The sequence below is a fragment of the Heterocephalus glaber genome, unplaced genomic scaffold (genome assembly GCF_053883595.1).
Source record: "Heterocephalus glaber isolate CG9 unplaced genomic scaffold, H.glaber_assembly_v1.0 deba00000347, whole genome shotgun sequence".
Taxonomy (NCBI): domain Eukaryota; kingdom Metazoa; phylum Chordata; class Mammalia; order Rodentia; family Bathyergidae; genus Heterocephalus; species Heterocephalus glaber.
The window spans coordinates 22,947,021-22,960,019 of record NW_028258143.1 but is presented as its reverse complement, the minus strand read 5'-3'; the positions used below and the strand labels follow the sequence as shown (position 1 = coordinate 22,960,019).

At 41.8% G+C, this 12,999-nt stretch overlaps 1 pseudogene; it reads right to left on the bottom strand.

Annotated features, from left to right (window-relative positions):
- Positions 1–7,378: 7,378 nt before the first annotated feature.
- LOC147829883 (U2 spliceosomal RNA) lies at positions 7,379–7,548 on the bottom strand (annotated as a pseudogene).
- Positions 7,549–12,999: the final 5,451 nt, after the last annotated feature.

The following is a 12,999-nucleotide window of genomic DNA, read 5'->3' as shown; positions in this document are numbered from 1 at the left end:
GTGGACAGCTGTTGTTTCCGGGTCCCAGCATCCTGCTCTGTGTACTGTTCCCCCAGTTTTCCTTGGGATTATTACCTCTCCCCCCGTGTTGACCCATTGAATGAAGTAACCCCAGCAGGTCTTGAAAGAGGCTGTAAGCCCCCCACCACAGGGACAGCATATTATGGAATTTGAGCAAACAACCCCCTCCCCACCTAGAACCCTTGCTAGTAGATTATGAACAGGCGCTCTTTTCTCAAGCCCCTGAACTCATATTCTACCCTTTCATTTCCACAGGGAGCTCCAGCCTCAGCAGAAAGTCAACCCAAAGCAATCAGAGTCAAGAGACTGTAAGAGATGTATTCTTTCAGTGAGTTCCTTGATCCAGCCATGCCTGACATCCCCTTGACTTTTCAGTAAAGGGTACCTAAGTTTTCCTTTTATTTCTCTTTTTCTTTGTGGTTTGAAACATTGCACATTTATTACTTCAAAATTTCTCTGGATCAGGATTCTGGACATAGCTCTGCTCAGAGTCTCACAAAGCTATAATCAGGCAGCACCCAGGGCTGCTTAAGGCTGGACAGGAGAAGGAGTTACTTTTTGGGGGCAGAATTTGCAGGGCTGAGGGCTTCTGTTTCTTGCTGACTACCATCTGGAGGTCGCCCTTGGCTCCTGGGAGCTACTTTTGATTCCTTACAATGTGAGCTCCCCAACATAGACAACCCACAACAGTGGCTCAATTCTTCAAGGGCAGCAAGGTACAGACTCAGCAAGAGGAGCGCTGTGGTCTTGCTTCACACAAGTATGTGCAAATAATCACATGTGTCCCATTGTTTTCACCATATTTTGTTGGCTCCAGCCATACTTGGCGGGGGGGGGGGGTCATTCAAGGTCATGTGCTAGTCTGGCCAACTGTACATTCAGAGGAAGACAGTTCCCAAAGACCACTGTTACTTCTGATACCAATTGCAATTTCAAAGGATTCCCCAAACCACCCCAGTGTTGGTACTTTGCTAGAAAGACTCACAGAACTCACTGATAATCATTATATCCCTAATTGTAGTTTGTCACGTGATAAGGAAAGAGCTTTAACTCAGGCAAGGGAAAAAGTGCAGAGGGCAGAGTTTGGGAGGGCACCAAACACAAACCTTTCCTCCAGGGGCTGGTGCTTTTCTTCAACATAAAATATCAGTAAAACTTCTGGGTCTTTATTTGAGTTCTTCCCATTTTCTTTCCATTTCTCTTTTCAGCTTATTTTCTTTGCATCTCTCAGCCCTTAAGATAGGTTCCTCTGGAATACTCTGATTTACTATTTCAGAATCTTAAACAGTTCAGTGGCAACCCTCCCACTGCTTCTTGTGACAAGGGTAATTGACATGCCAGCCCTCCCTGTTCTTCCAGTGTGTCCTACTCTGTACCTATTCTTCAATGATCTGTGAAAAATCATAATTATAGGTGTGCAATATCATGGGCAGGAAGACCTTGAGATGCCAAGTCTGTAGCTATTACTATTCTCACTTTACCTTTTTAAAAGTTCTCTAATACGGGGCCAGGGATTTAGCTCAGCGGTTCTGCCACCTGCCTCTCAAGCACAAGGTCCTAAGTTCCATTCCTGGTACCAAAAAAAAAAAGTTCTCTAATACTTTCTCCTAATTACTCTGTTCTCTTTGCCACCCAGAGAATCTACCAATATTTGTAGAATCAGGTCACTCGATAAGTGATCAGCATTAGTCATAGTAGTCTACCTACCTGTCTGGGGACATATCTAACAAAATCTTCATTATCTGAGGTTCACATCCAATGTCCAGCATCTTGTCATCTAAAACTAAGTAGGTTACACTTTCCAGGGAGACAAACTAACTCATCTACAGACTATTCAGTCTTCCATGAATTGCAATGATGAGGACTGCACCATTTAAAACATCTTGTATTTGTCCACCTCTCTTCACCACCATATACATACACAATTCTAAGATCTTTATGTGAATATTTAGAGCATTCAGATTCCACTTGAAGAGCCAATTCCCAAATGTGTGTAAGGACTAGCATGCTTGGTGATCCCTTTTTTCTCTAGCTACTGGTTGAGAGTTTAGATGAATAAATCCGGGCATTAAAGAGGACAGCATCTTCCTTGTTCTGGATTGTCCTACTCTACTACGATCTACTCCTTGGAGAACTATCTGCTATGCTGGTAACTCCAGTTGGCTACTTGCACTCTGACATTGTGCCTGTTGTTGCCAGCTCTCACTAAAGAAATACAAAGAATTCAGGCTCAAATTTGGGGCTTGGAGAGTTTTGGCCATGCTCCAGAAGATGACAAGACTGAATTTCAATAAATGTAGATTTTTTTTTTTTACATAAAGAAATAAGACATCCTCTGGAAATAAGCCCTACTATGTCTTGTGGAGCAAAAATTAATAGTAGTGTTGGAAATTATACTGTCTGAAATGAGCTCCACAGCAAAGAAGCAAAATGCCAAAGCCAGCCCTGTGTGTGGGGCTGATGCAGTTGGAGAAAAGGAGTGTCAGGAACATTCCTGCCATCCCAGTTGACTCAGGAAACGGAAGCTTCACTCTGGCTTCCTGTTAGCAGGCGTTGCTGCCTTCACAGAGAACTTGCAAGTCTCAGCAAGCCAAGAACAAGGCCTTTTGGGAGCCCACAGGGTGCGTGACACTCGCTCTCCTAGTAAAATGGAAGGAGGCCAGGCATACCCTTGCCACTCCAGTGACCAGTGGGGGACCCCCCCACCCCCCCCCCACACACTGTAAACATGTCTTGCATAACTCAGCCTCTCTTTTTTTGGTTAAACATTACCCACAGCTGCCTGCTAAATGGAAAAATGACCAACAAATCACTGATCAGGTATGTGTCAGAGAAGAATTTCTCACTAACCAGCAGGGATGTTGACCTTCATTTTAACTAGCTGGGGGTGGACAGCCATAAAAGTCACTTGTGCAGCGGGTATAAGGTTGCAAATAATTGTTCCACCCAGAAGCTGCAGGTGTCAGGAAGCAGGGCTTTCTCAGATTTTAAAACAATTGGATATGTATTCCGCTGACAGACCCTCTAAACACACAGTACAAGCCCAGTGACTAACAAAGGTTTTATTTGTTTATTTTTTCTCTTCCAAAAGCTGTGTTTTTAGACATGAAAAGTTCATTCTGTTTTCCAAGGCATTGAAGTGCCCGGTGTATTCCTCAGAAACAAAACACACTTTAATGTCACTTCATATGTGGAACTTGCTGCTGGGGAGGATTATGTTATTTAACACACAAAGCAGGTCCTAGGAGAACCCTTTAATATGCTTATCACATACGTGGACCCATAACTCTGCTGTGTGCAGGGCAGGGCAGGGAGCTCAGTGAGACAGAGTGTGCTTAGCATGCTAGAGACCTGGCTTGGGTCCCCGGCACCCCTTCAGAAAACTGTGTGTGATCTTGAGTTTTCTTTTTAATGCCAAAGTGTCAAACAGACAAACAAACTGAGTCTGAGCTCAGATGGACCGAGCCTGTTTCAGGTTGCAGAGCTGGTAGGTAGGGTTGGAGCCTCCTACACCTGAGCCCGCTGTACCAAAACTGCGTTGTGTTCACTTTTGCCACCTCCTCCCATTAAATTGAAGGAATGGGGAAGATTTTATTTTTTGGGGGGGAGGGATGTACCTGGTCCCATCCCCCTCAAAGACTGTATGGGTGGTTAACTTTTTTTTTTACGGGGCTGAAACTCAGGACATTGCACTTCCCAGGCAGGCATGGCACCACTAAACCCCAGCCCATGGGGAAGATTTTAAATTTAAGTAGAAAGCAAAATTGTAAACTGACTTGCCCCTTCTTAGTATTCTCAACCCACTTATTGTCTTTGTCCCTTATTTTTCAAAAATCTGCTTTATGGAAGTGTAATTCACATGTAGTAAAATTGTACTTATTTTATTTTGAATTTTAAGTTGTATTATATTGAGTTTTTCTTTTCTTTTGGTTTTTTGAGACAGGCTCTTGGCACTGAACTTGCTGTTTAGCCCAGGCTGGCCTCAAATATGTGATCCTCCTGCCTCAGCTTTCCTCCCAAATGCTGCAATTACAAGCATCCACCACCGCACTGGCTTATTTTTTTAAAATTTTAAGTGACGTTCTGAATGAATTTTGTCAAATCTATATACTTATTCAACCAGCACCATACCCAAGATACAAAATACTTCCTTCATCCCCAAGTTTCATTAGAACCCACTACAGCTAACTCTTCCCCCGGCTTGCACTGCAACCAGTGTTCTCATTTCTGACTTTATAGTTTGTGTTTTTATAATTTCATATAATTGGAATCATACAGCATGGACTCATGTTTCTCTGTTTCTTTCATGATCATGCTTTTGAGATCATCCAGTATCTTTAGTTTGTCCTTTCTGTTGCTGGGCAATTTCCCGTGGTGTGAAGGAAGCATAGTTTGACCATTCCCCAGAAGATGGACATTTGAATAGCTTCTTGTTAATCAAGCACTTATTGTAAACAAGCATGTACAAGGCTTTGAATGAACACTGGCTTTCATTTCTCTTGCATAAATCCCTAAGAATGGCATCTCTGGCTTACATGATACATGTTTCTTAACTTTTTAGGAACCTGCCGAACTATGCTGATGCAATGCATGAATTCCAGTTGTTCTATATCTTTGCCAATATTTGCTATAGTCAGAAGCTTTGATTTTAGACATTCTAGTGGGTGTCCAATATAGTTTTAATCTCTGCTCTCATTTTGACAGAGACTCATAGGCAGAAGGGTCAGAGCATGGGACTCTGCACCCTAGCCTTGTGGAAGGGCAACAATTCCAGGGAGTCATGGAGAAAACACTACCTTTTGGAGGAGGAATGGAGACTGGATTTGTTTCAAATCTTGGATAAATACTCAGGAGTGGGGTTCTGGGTACATTTACTTTGATGAGAAAATATCAAACTCTTCTCCAGTGTGACTGGGCCAATTTTGCACTCTCACCAAAAATGTATGAGAGTTCCAGTTCCTCCCCATCCACACCAACACTTGCAATGTTGGTCTTTAATTTTAGCCTTTTCAGATTGTGTTTTAATAAGATCATTCATCTCACAGAAAGGAAAATAAGTAGCAAGGGGCAAAAGGCCAGTTAGGCAGCTTTTATAACAATTTAAATGGGAAGCTTTGAGAGAGAGGTGAAAACCCTCTAGCCAATTTTCACATTCATAGATGTAAGGCTGCTAGAAGAGGGAGAGAACAAAAGAATATATCTTTGAATGTTCAGACTACACAGAGGAAATGTGACCTTGACCCGGGTTGGAATGTGATTTATAGACCCTGGCAGAACCCTGCTTCTGACCTGCTTGAGGACCAAGGTCTCCACCAGTGGGAGCAGGGCAGGAACAAAAGAAAGAGATATTTCTCTTCTTCTTGGCTAAGGCTATGAAATAAATTCTCCCAGGAATGGAGTTAGAAGTAGTGATTAGTCATCTTTTGAAATAATACCATGTTCCAGGACATGGTGACACACGTCTGTAATCCCAGCACTCGAGAGGGTGAGGCAGGAGGATTGCCATGAATTTGAGGCCAGCGTGGGCTACATAGTGAGTTCAAGGCCAGCCTGAACTACATAGCGAGACCCTGTCTCAAAATACCAATACATAAGTAAAACTGTGTCCCAATGGCTCTCAGTTAATTTAATATTAGTTAACAGAGCTGCTGCTCGTCAGGCTCTGCATCAGGTGTGGGGGGCAGAGCTATCGGGACATATGCCCCCTCCCCTCCAGATGCCCATAATTTAGTAAATGAGTCATTGGAACTTATCAATTTCTCAAACACAGGTTCCATGGGAAATTGTTTTTCTCTAACACTCTCACATCTCTAACCTATTTATTGTAGCCTCTTACTGAATGGGCAGCAGCCATACAAAAGGGCAGCCACACACCCAGCATGATCGCAGCTCCATTGGACAAGGTGAAGTTCACTGTACGGATTTCATAAGGATGCATTAGCACGGTGGTTGGCTTCTGGAATCCTACAGGACCCAGGGCTAGGGTCTCAGACTCAGAGAGGGCTCTGTCCTCTGCTGTTTCCAGGAGCCACACAGCAACTGTCCTCACCCCTACTCAGAGAAGACTGTAGTGGGGGTGACCCAAAGAAAGCATGCAGTGAAGGTGCGGTGGTCAGGAACAGATGCCAATCAGCCTTGAGACTCCCAGCTCACCAGCTTTGTCAGGAAGCCAATCAACCCTCAGCATTCTCACGGAGAAAAATATTCATTTATTGGGAGAACAGAAAGTAGAGCTTTGGCTGAAACCACTTTGTCTTCAACAGCAACTTTTTAATCCCTTTATCTGGTGCATGAAATCAGTTCCCAGAACACAGAGGTTATTAATAACTTTGGGACCTTTTCCCAGTCTCCAGATCAATTGGCAGGAGCCTCTGGTTGTTTCCTTCTAGATGTTTCTAGTATTTGGAGCTGGGAAGCGACCTTCTCCTTAAAACCCATAAATTTTTACCCAGCTTGATAATTATGCAGCAACCTGTGCAGCCCCCAACCTACTAAAGCAAATCTGCAAGTTGGCCTCAGCCCCTCTTGACCCACCTTGCACTTGGCTGTCTGAGGGCATAGTGTCCCTGCCTCTGCTGCAGTGCTACTGCTGTCTCCAGGGGAGTCTGGCATGTACCTCTCAACCCACTGGCTCCTCGCTGCCAAGTGCAGTCCAGAGTGTTGATGGATCTAGGGAGCCAGCCTAATTTAGGATGAGGTCACTTTGATCAGGCTCCTCTGCTCGAGCTTGATAGAGGCCCCAGAGTCCGCTGCTGGGCAGGTGGAGAGCAAGACCCTAACTGCGGTGGACACTTCTACTGCAGTCAGAAGTTCCCAAGGCACATGAGTGTCACTAAAGCAGTCTCTTCTAGACCTCACCTGGGATTCCTTCCTCTGTTTCAGGGCCAACTCATGCCTATGGTTTTACCAGACTCTCAATGCAGGAAACTGCAACTGTTGTGCTTCTCATCTGCTTCCTAAGCTCCAGATACCTACCTGCCCACTGGCCATATCACAGGAGAGTGTCCCCAGGGACCTTAAACCCAGCTGGGCACAGTGGAATGGACAGGCCTGAGGTCCACTCCTGGCCACAGGCTGTCAGCGCACCTGGGAAGTGAATACAAGAACACTCACTTTGGGAGGCTGAGGCATGTTAGGCAGAGCAGCTCCAGCACTTTAGGCACAGAGGCACTTGGATTAAGAGCAGCATTTTGAGCTGCTGGAGCCAACTGCATCTCTCCCCACAGACCTACCGCTCCTCCTCTACTTCTAGCTCAGTGAGCAGCAGCATTGAGCCTTTCAATCCTCATGCTGCGTAATGTAGCACTACTGCTTTTCTTTCTTTCTCTCTTTCTTTCTTTTTTTAAAATTTTTCCCATGGTAGTGCACAAATCCTGGAGGCATTACAATACCAGGCTGATGCACACAGTGGATGGAGCAAGCTCCTATTCCACCTCCAGCTCCAAAAACCCATTTAATATATAGTCCTCGGATAGAGGATTTTTCAGATATTAAAATGACAAAAACAGATATTTGAGGGCTGGGGATTTAGCTCAGTGGTGCCACAGCCTGCCTCAAAAGCACAAGGTCCCAAGTTCAATCCCCCGTACCAAAAAAAACCCCCAAACAACAACAACAACAACAACTAGGTACTTGATCTTAGCCAAAAGGCAGAGAAGTGATGCAGCACTATTTCTGCACATCTTTTTTCACCAATTTATTTTTTAACTATGTTAAACTGTAACTAACATTTACCATTTTAAGCATTTTTAAGTTCAGTGGCATTAAGTGCATTAACATTGTTGTGCAACTACCACCTGCCCCATCCAGCCACAGAACTCTAAAACTCCATACCCATTAGACACCAACTTGCCACACCCAGGCCCTGATGATCACCATTCTACTTTCTGTTTCTATGAACTAGAGGATTCTAAGTACCTTGTACATGTGAAATCATACAGTATTTTTGTGTGTGTGATTTATTTCATTTAACACAATGACCTCAAGGTTCATCCTCGATGTAGCATGTATCAGAATTTCCTTCCTTTTTTAGGCTAAATACTATTTAACTGTACATTTATACACATTTTGCTTATCCATTGGTCTATTTTTTTTTTTTATGAATGTTGGTGGCTAGAGGTATCACCCAGTGGTTTCTCCCCTGAGCCCTTGGTTCCATTGCCTGCACTGCAAGAAAAAAAAAATGGAGAAGGGAGGGGTATTTGCATAGAAAATTGACACGCAGAGGTTTTTTGTTTTTATCATGATGAGGATGGAACCCAGGGATCCATGTTATGTTGGGCAAGCTCTGTACAACTGAACTACAAAAGATGTGATCACAAAATATGGTGAATGTTTAAATTTTAAACATTATTCCAGTAAAAGGCACATTGCCATCAACTCCCATGAAGATACTCCCCTTTTCTTTGAATGCACTTGTCCTGTTATACTTGCCACTTTCTGAAGCAGTACTGGAAGTGCTGTTTTGTAAGTGTCTCTAGTTGCCTGTCATGGCTGCCTAGATGTCCTGAATCAATGCAAACGTTTACTTCTTGTGGTCATTTTGACTTTGGGCAAGAGCCAGAAGTCACATGGTGCTAGATCTGGTGAATAAGGTGGACGAGGACATGCTGCACTGTTTTTATTTGACAGAAATTGCTATAAACATTTTCAATCATTTGAGGACATAGAGGCAGCCACAAAAAGATACAACTGAAAGACTTTCAGAACTGCTCCAGAAAGTGGCAAGAATGATGGGACAGGTGTGTTTGAAGTAAAGGAGAGTATTTTGAGTAGGGGTTTAGTGGCAATGTATGTTTTACTGTAATATATTTAAATTTTTAAAATTTAAATAATCACCATTTTTTTAAATGAAAGCACATTCACTTCTCAGCCCTTTGAAATAGGGTTTCACTAAATTACCTTTGTGATCCTTTTGCCTCAGCCTCCTAAGTAGTTGGATTGCAGGTATGCACCACAACATTCAGTTTGTTGAAGGATTGTACATCTATATTCATGAAAGATACTGGTCTAGATCAGCATGATGGTGCATGACTATAATTCCAGAAATTAGACAAGCTGAAGCAGGAGGATCCCAAGTTTGATTCTGCATGGGCTAATTAGGAAGACTTTGTCCCCCCCCCCCATTTTGTTTTTTGCACATTATTAAATTCTTTTCTTGGTACATTGTAGGTATACAACCCAATTACATTTCTCGTTGAGAATTGTACCTTTACATAATGCATCATGGTACTTGTTTTTTCCCCATTCCTAGCCCTCCCTTCATGCCCTCCAGCCTTCCCTATTTACAAAGATTTTATTTCCATTTTTTCCATTTCTCAGCATTTTTCCTCTCCCTTCTTTCCTTTCCCCTGCCCCTCCCACTACCCCTACCCTTTGGACCTTTTCTTCCTATTTTACATTATCGATTATTCATTCTAATCATTCGTACATTTTTAGGTATACAATATAATGACATTCATCCTTGGAAATTTGCACCTTTACATAGTCTCTCTTGGTTCTTATTTTTCACCCTTGCCCAGCCCTCCCTTCAACCCCTCCAGCCCTCCCTATTTACAAAAATTTTGTTCCTAGTTTTCCATTTTCTCATATTAATCCCATTCCCTTCTATCCTTTCCCCTAGCCCTCCCACTTCCTTCCCCTTTGCCCCTTTTCTTCCTATTTCACATGATCTATTATACATTTAGTCCTTATTTACACTTTCAGTTTCTCACACCAGAGAAACTATTCAGTATTTATACATGTGTGTCCTCTTTATTTCACTTAAGAGTATTGCCTCAATGTGCATCCACTTAGCTATAAATGTCACTAATTTCTCATTTTTTATGGCTGAATAGTACTCCATTTTATAAAAAAACCCACATTTTCTTGATCCAGTCTCCAGTTGATGGGCATTTGGGTTGTTTCCAAGTTTTAGCTATTACAAACTGTGCTGCTATGAACATGGGCACACATATATCACTGTGGTATCATTCTTTTAATTCTTTGGGGAAGATCCCCAGCAGTGGAATAGCAGGGTCAAATGGGACGTCCAGTCCTAGTTCTTTGAGGTATCTCCATACTGATTTCCACAGTGGTTGCACCAGTCTACACTCCCACGAGCAGTGGAGCAGGGTTCCTCTTTCCCCACAGCCCTGCCAGCATGTTATTGGTTGATTTCATGATAGCAGCCATTCTTTCTGGAGTGAAGTGGAATCTCAGCATTGTTTGCATTTGCATCTCTCAAATGACCAGTGATGTTGAACATTTTTTCATGTATTTATTTGCTATTTCTACTTCTTTGTCTGAGAAATGTCTGTTCATTTCAGATGCCCATTTTTGGATTGGGTCTTTAAATTTGGGAGGTCTGATCTTTTTAAGTTCTTTATAGATTCAAGATAGTAGACCTTTGTCTGAGGAAGAGCAGGTGAAGATTTTTTTCCACATTGTGGGTTGTCTCTTCACACTGCTGGTGGTTTCTCTTGCTGTGCAGAAGCTTTCTAATGAGAAGAGATCCTGCTTGTTGATTAGCTCTGCTACTTCACGGGGAACTGAGGTTTTGTTCATAAAATCTTTTCCTACACTGATGTCTTCAAGGGTTCTACCTAACCTCTGTTCCAACTGGTTCAGAGTTTCTATTTTAATATTTAGATCTTTAATCCATTTTGATTTTAGTTTAGTGCATGGTGAGAGATACAGGTCTAGTTTTAATCTTTGGCAAGTTGAAACCCAATTTTTCCAGCACCATTTATTAAAGAGGCTATCTTTCCTCCAGTGAGGGTGTTTGGCTCCTTTATCGTAGATGAGATGGCTGAGTGTGTCTGGCGTTGTTTCTGCATCTTCTAATCTGTTCCATTGGTCCTCAGGTCTGTTTCTTTGCCAGTACCATGCTGCTTTTATCACAGTAGCTTTGTAGTATAGTTGCAGATTGGGGATTGTGATACTCCCTGCCATGTCTCTGTTACCTAGAATTGCTTTTGCTATTCTGGGTCTCTTCTTGTTCCAAATGAATTTTTGGATTGTTTTCTCAAGGTCGATAAAGTATGCTGCTGGGATCTCTATTGAAATTGCATTAAATCTATATACCAGTTTTGGAAGTATGGCCATTTTCACTATATTATTCCTTCCTACCCAGGAGCAGGGGATGTCTGTCCATTTTCTGATATCATCTTCAATCTCTCTTTTCAGAGTGCCATAGTTTTCAGAGAAGAGGTCTTTGATTTCTTTCATTAGGATGATTCCTAGGTATTTCAGTTTTTTGGATGCTATTGTGAAAGGAATTGATTGCCCTATTTCTGTCTCAGTCAGTCTGTTACTCATGTAGAGGAAAGCTATTGATTTTTGTGTGTTGACCTTGTAACCCACTACTTGACTGAATTTGGTTATTAGGTTGAGAAGACTTTTGGTGGCTTTCTTGGGGTCTTCTATATAGAGTATCATGTCATATGCAAATAATGACAATTTGACTTCTTCATTTCCTATCTTTATTCCTTTTATTTCTTTCTCTTGTCTAATTGCCATGGCTAATGTTTCCAGAACTATATTAATCAAGAGTGGTGATAGTGGACATCCTTGTCTTGTTCCTGATTTGAGTGTGAAGGATTTCAGTTTTTGACCATTTAGTATGATATTGGCTGTTTGTTTTTCATAGATGGCTTCTATCAGTTTGAAGTAGAGACCATCTATTCCAATTTTCTGTAGGATTTTTATCATAAATGCATGTTGGATTTTGTCAAATGCTTTTTCTGCATCTATGGAGAGAATCATATGGTTTTTGTCCTTGGCTCTATTGATATAGTGTATTACATTGATTGATTTGCGTATATTGAACCATCCTTGCATACCTGGGATCAATCCCACTTGATCAAGGTGTATGATCTTCTTGATTATCTTCTGCATTCTGTTTGCCATTATCTTATTAAGGATTTTTGCATCTATGTTCATTGGTGACATTGGCCTATAGTTCTCCTTTTTGCTTGGGTCTTTCTCTGTTTTGGGGATCAAAGATGCTTGCTTCCAGGAATGAATTTGGGAGTATTTCTTCCCTTTCAATTTCATTGAAGAGTTTAAACAGTAGTGGCAGCAGTTCCTCTCTAAATGTCTTGTAGAATTCAGCAGTGAAGCCATCAGGACCCAGGCTTTTCTTAGTTGATAGGTTTTTACTTACATTTTCAATTTCATTGGTTGATATTGGGTTGTTCAGAATTTTTAGGTCTTCTTCGTTCAACTTTGGTAATTCATATGTATCTAGGAATCTGTCCATTTCTTCTGTGTTTCCATCTTATTGGCATATAGGTTCTAGAAGTAGGTATTGATGATCCTCTGGATTTCTGCTGGGGCTGTTGTCATTTCACCCTTTTCATTCCTAATTGCATGGATTTGGGCCTTTTCTTTGCTTTTTCTGACAAGGCTGGCTAAGGGTTTGTCGATTTTGTTGATTCTTTCAAAGAACCAACTCTTGGCTTCATTGATTTTTTTTGTATCATTCTCTTAGTCTCCATTGCATTGATTTCTCCTCTGATCTTTATAATTTCCCCCCTTGTATGAGCTTTGGGGTTGTCCTGTTCTTCTTTTTCTAGAAGCTTGATGTGCAGCATCAGGTTGTTTAATTGGGTTCGCTCTGTTTTCCTAATATGCATGTTCACTGCTATGAATTTCCCTCATAAGGCTGCTTTCATTGTGTCCCATAGATTCTTATATGTTGTATTGTCACTGTCATTTAATTGAACGAACTGTCTGATTTCTTCTTTAATTTCCTCTGTGACCCATTGGTTATTCAGAAGTGTGTTGTTCAATTTCCACGTGTTTATGAAATTTTTTGAGTTTCTTTTGCTATGAATCTCCAATTTCATTGCGCTATGGTCTGATAATATACAGGGGATAACTTCAATTCCTTTGCACTTACTTAAACATGTTCTATGTGTGAGTATGTGGTCTATTTTGGAGAATGACCCATGTGCAGCTGAGAAGAATGTGTATTCTGATTTTGTGGGGTGGAAG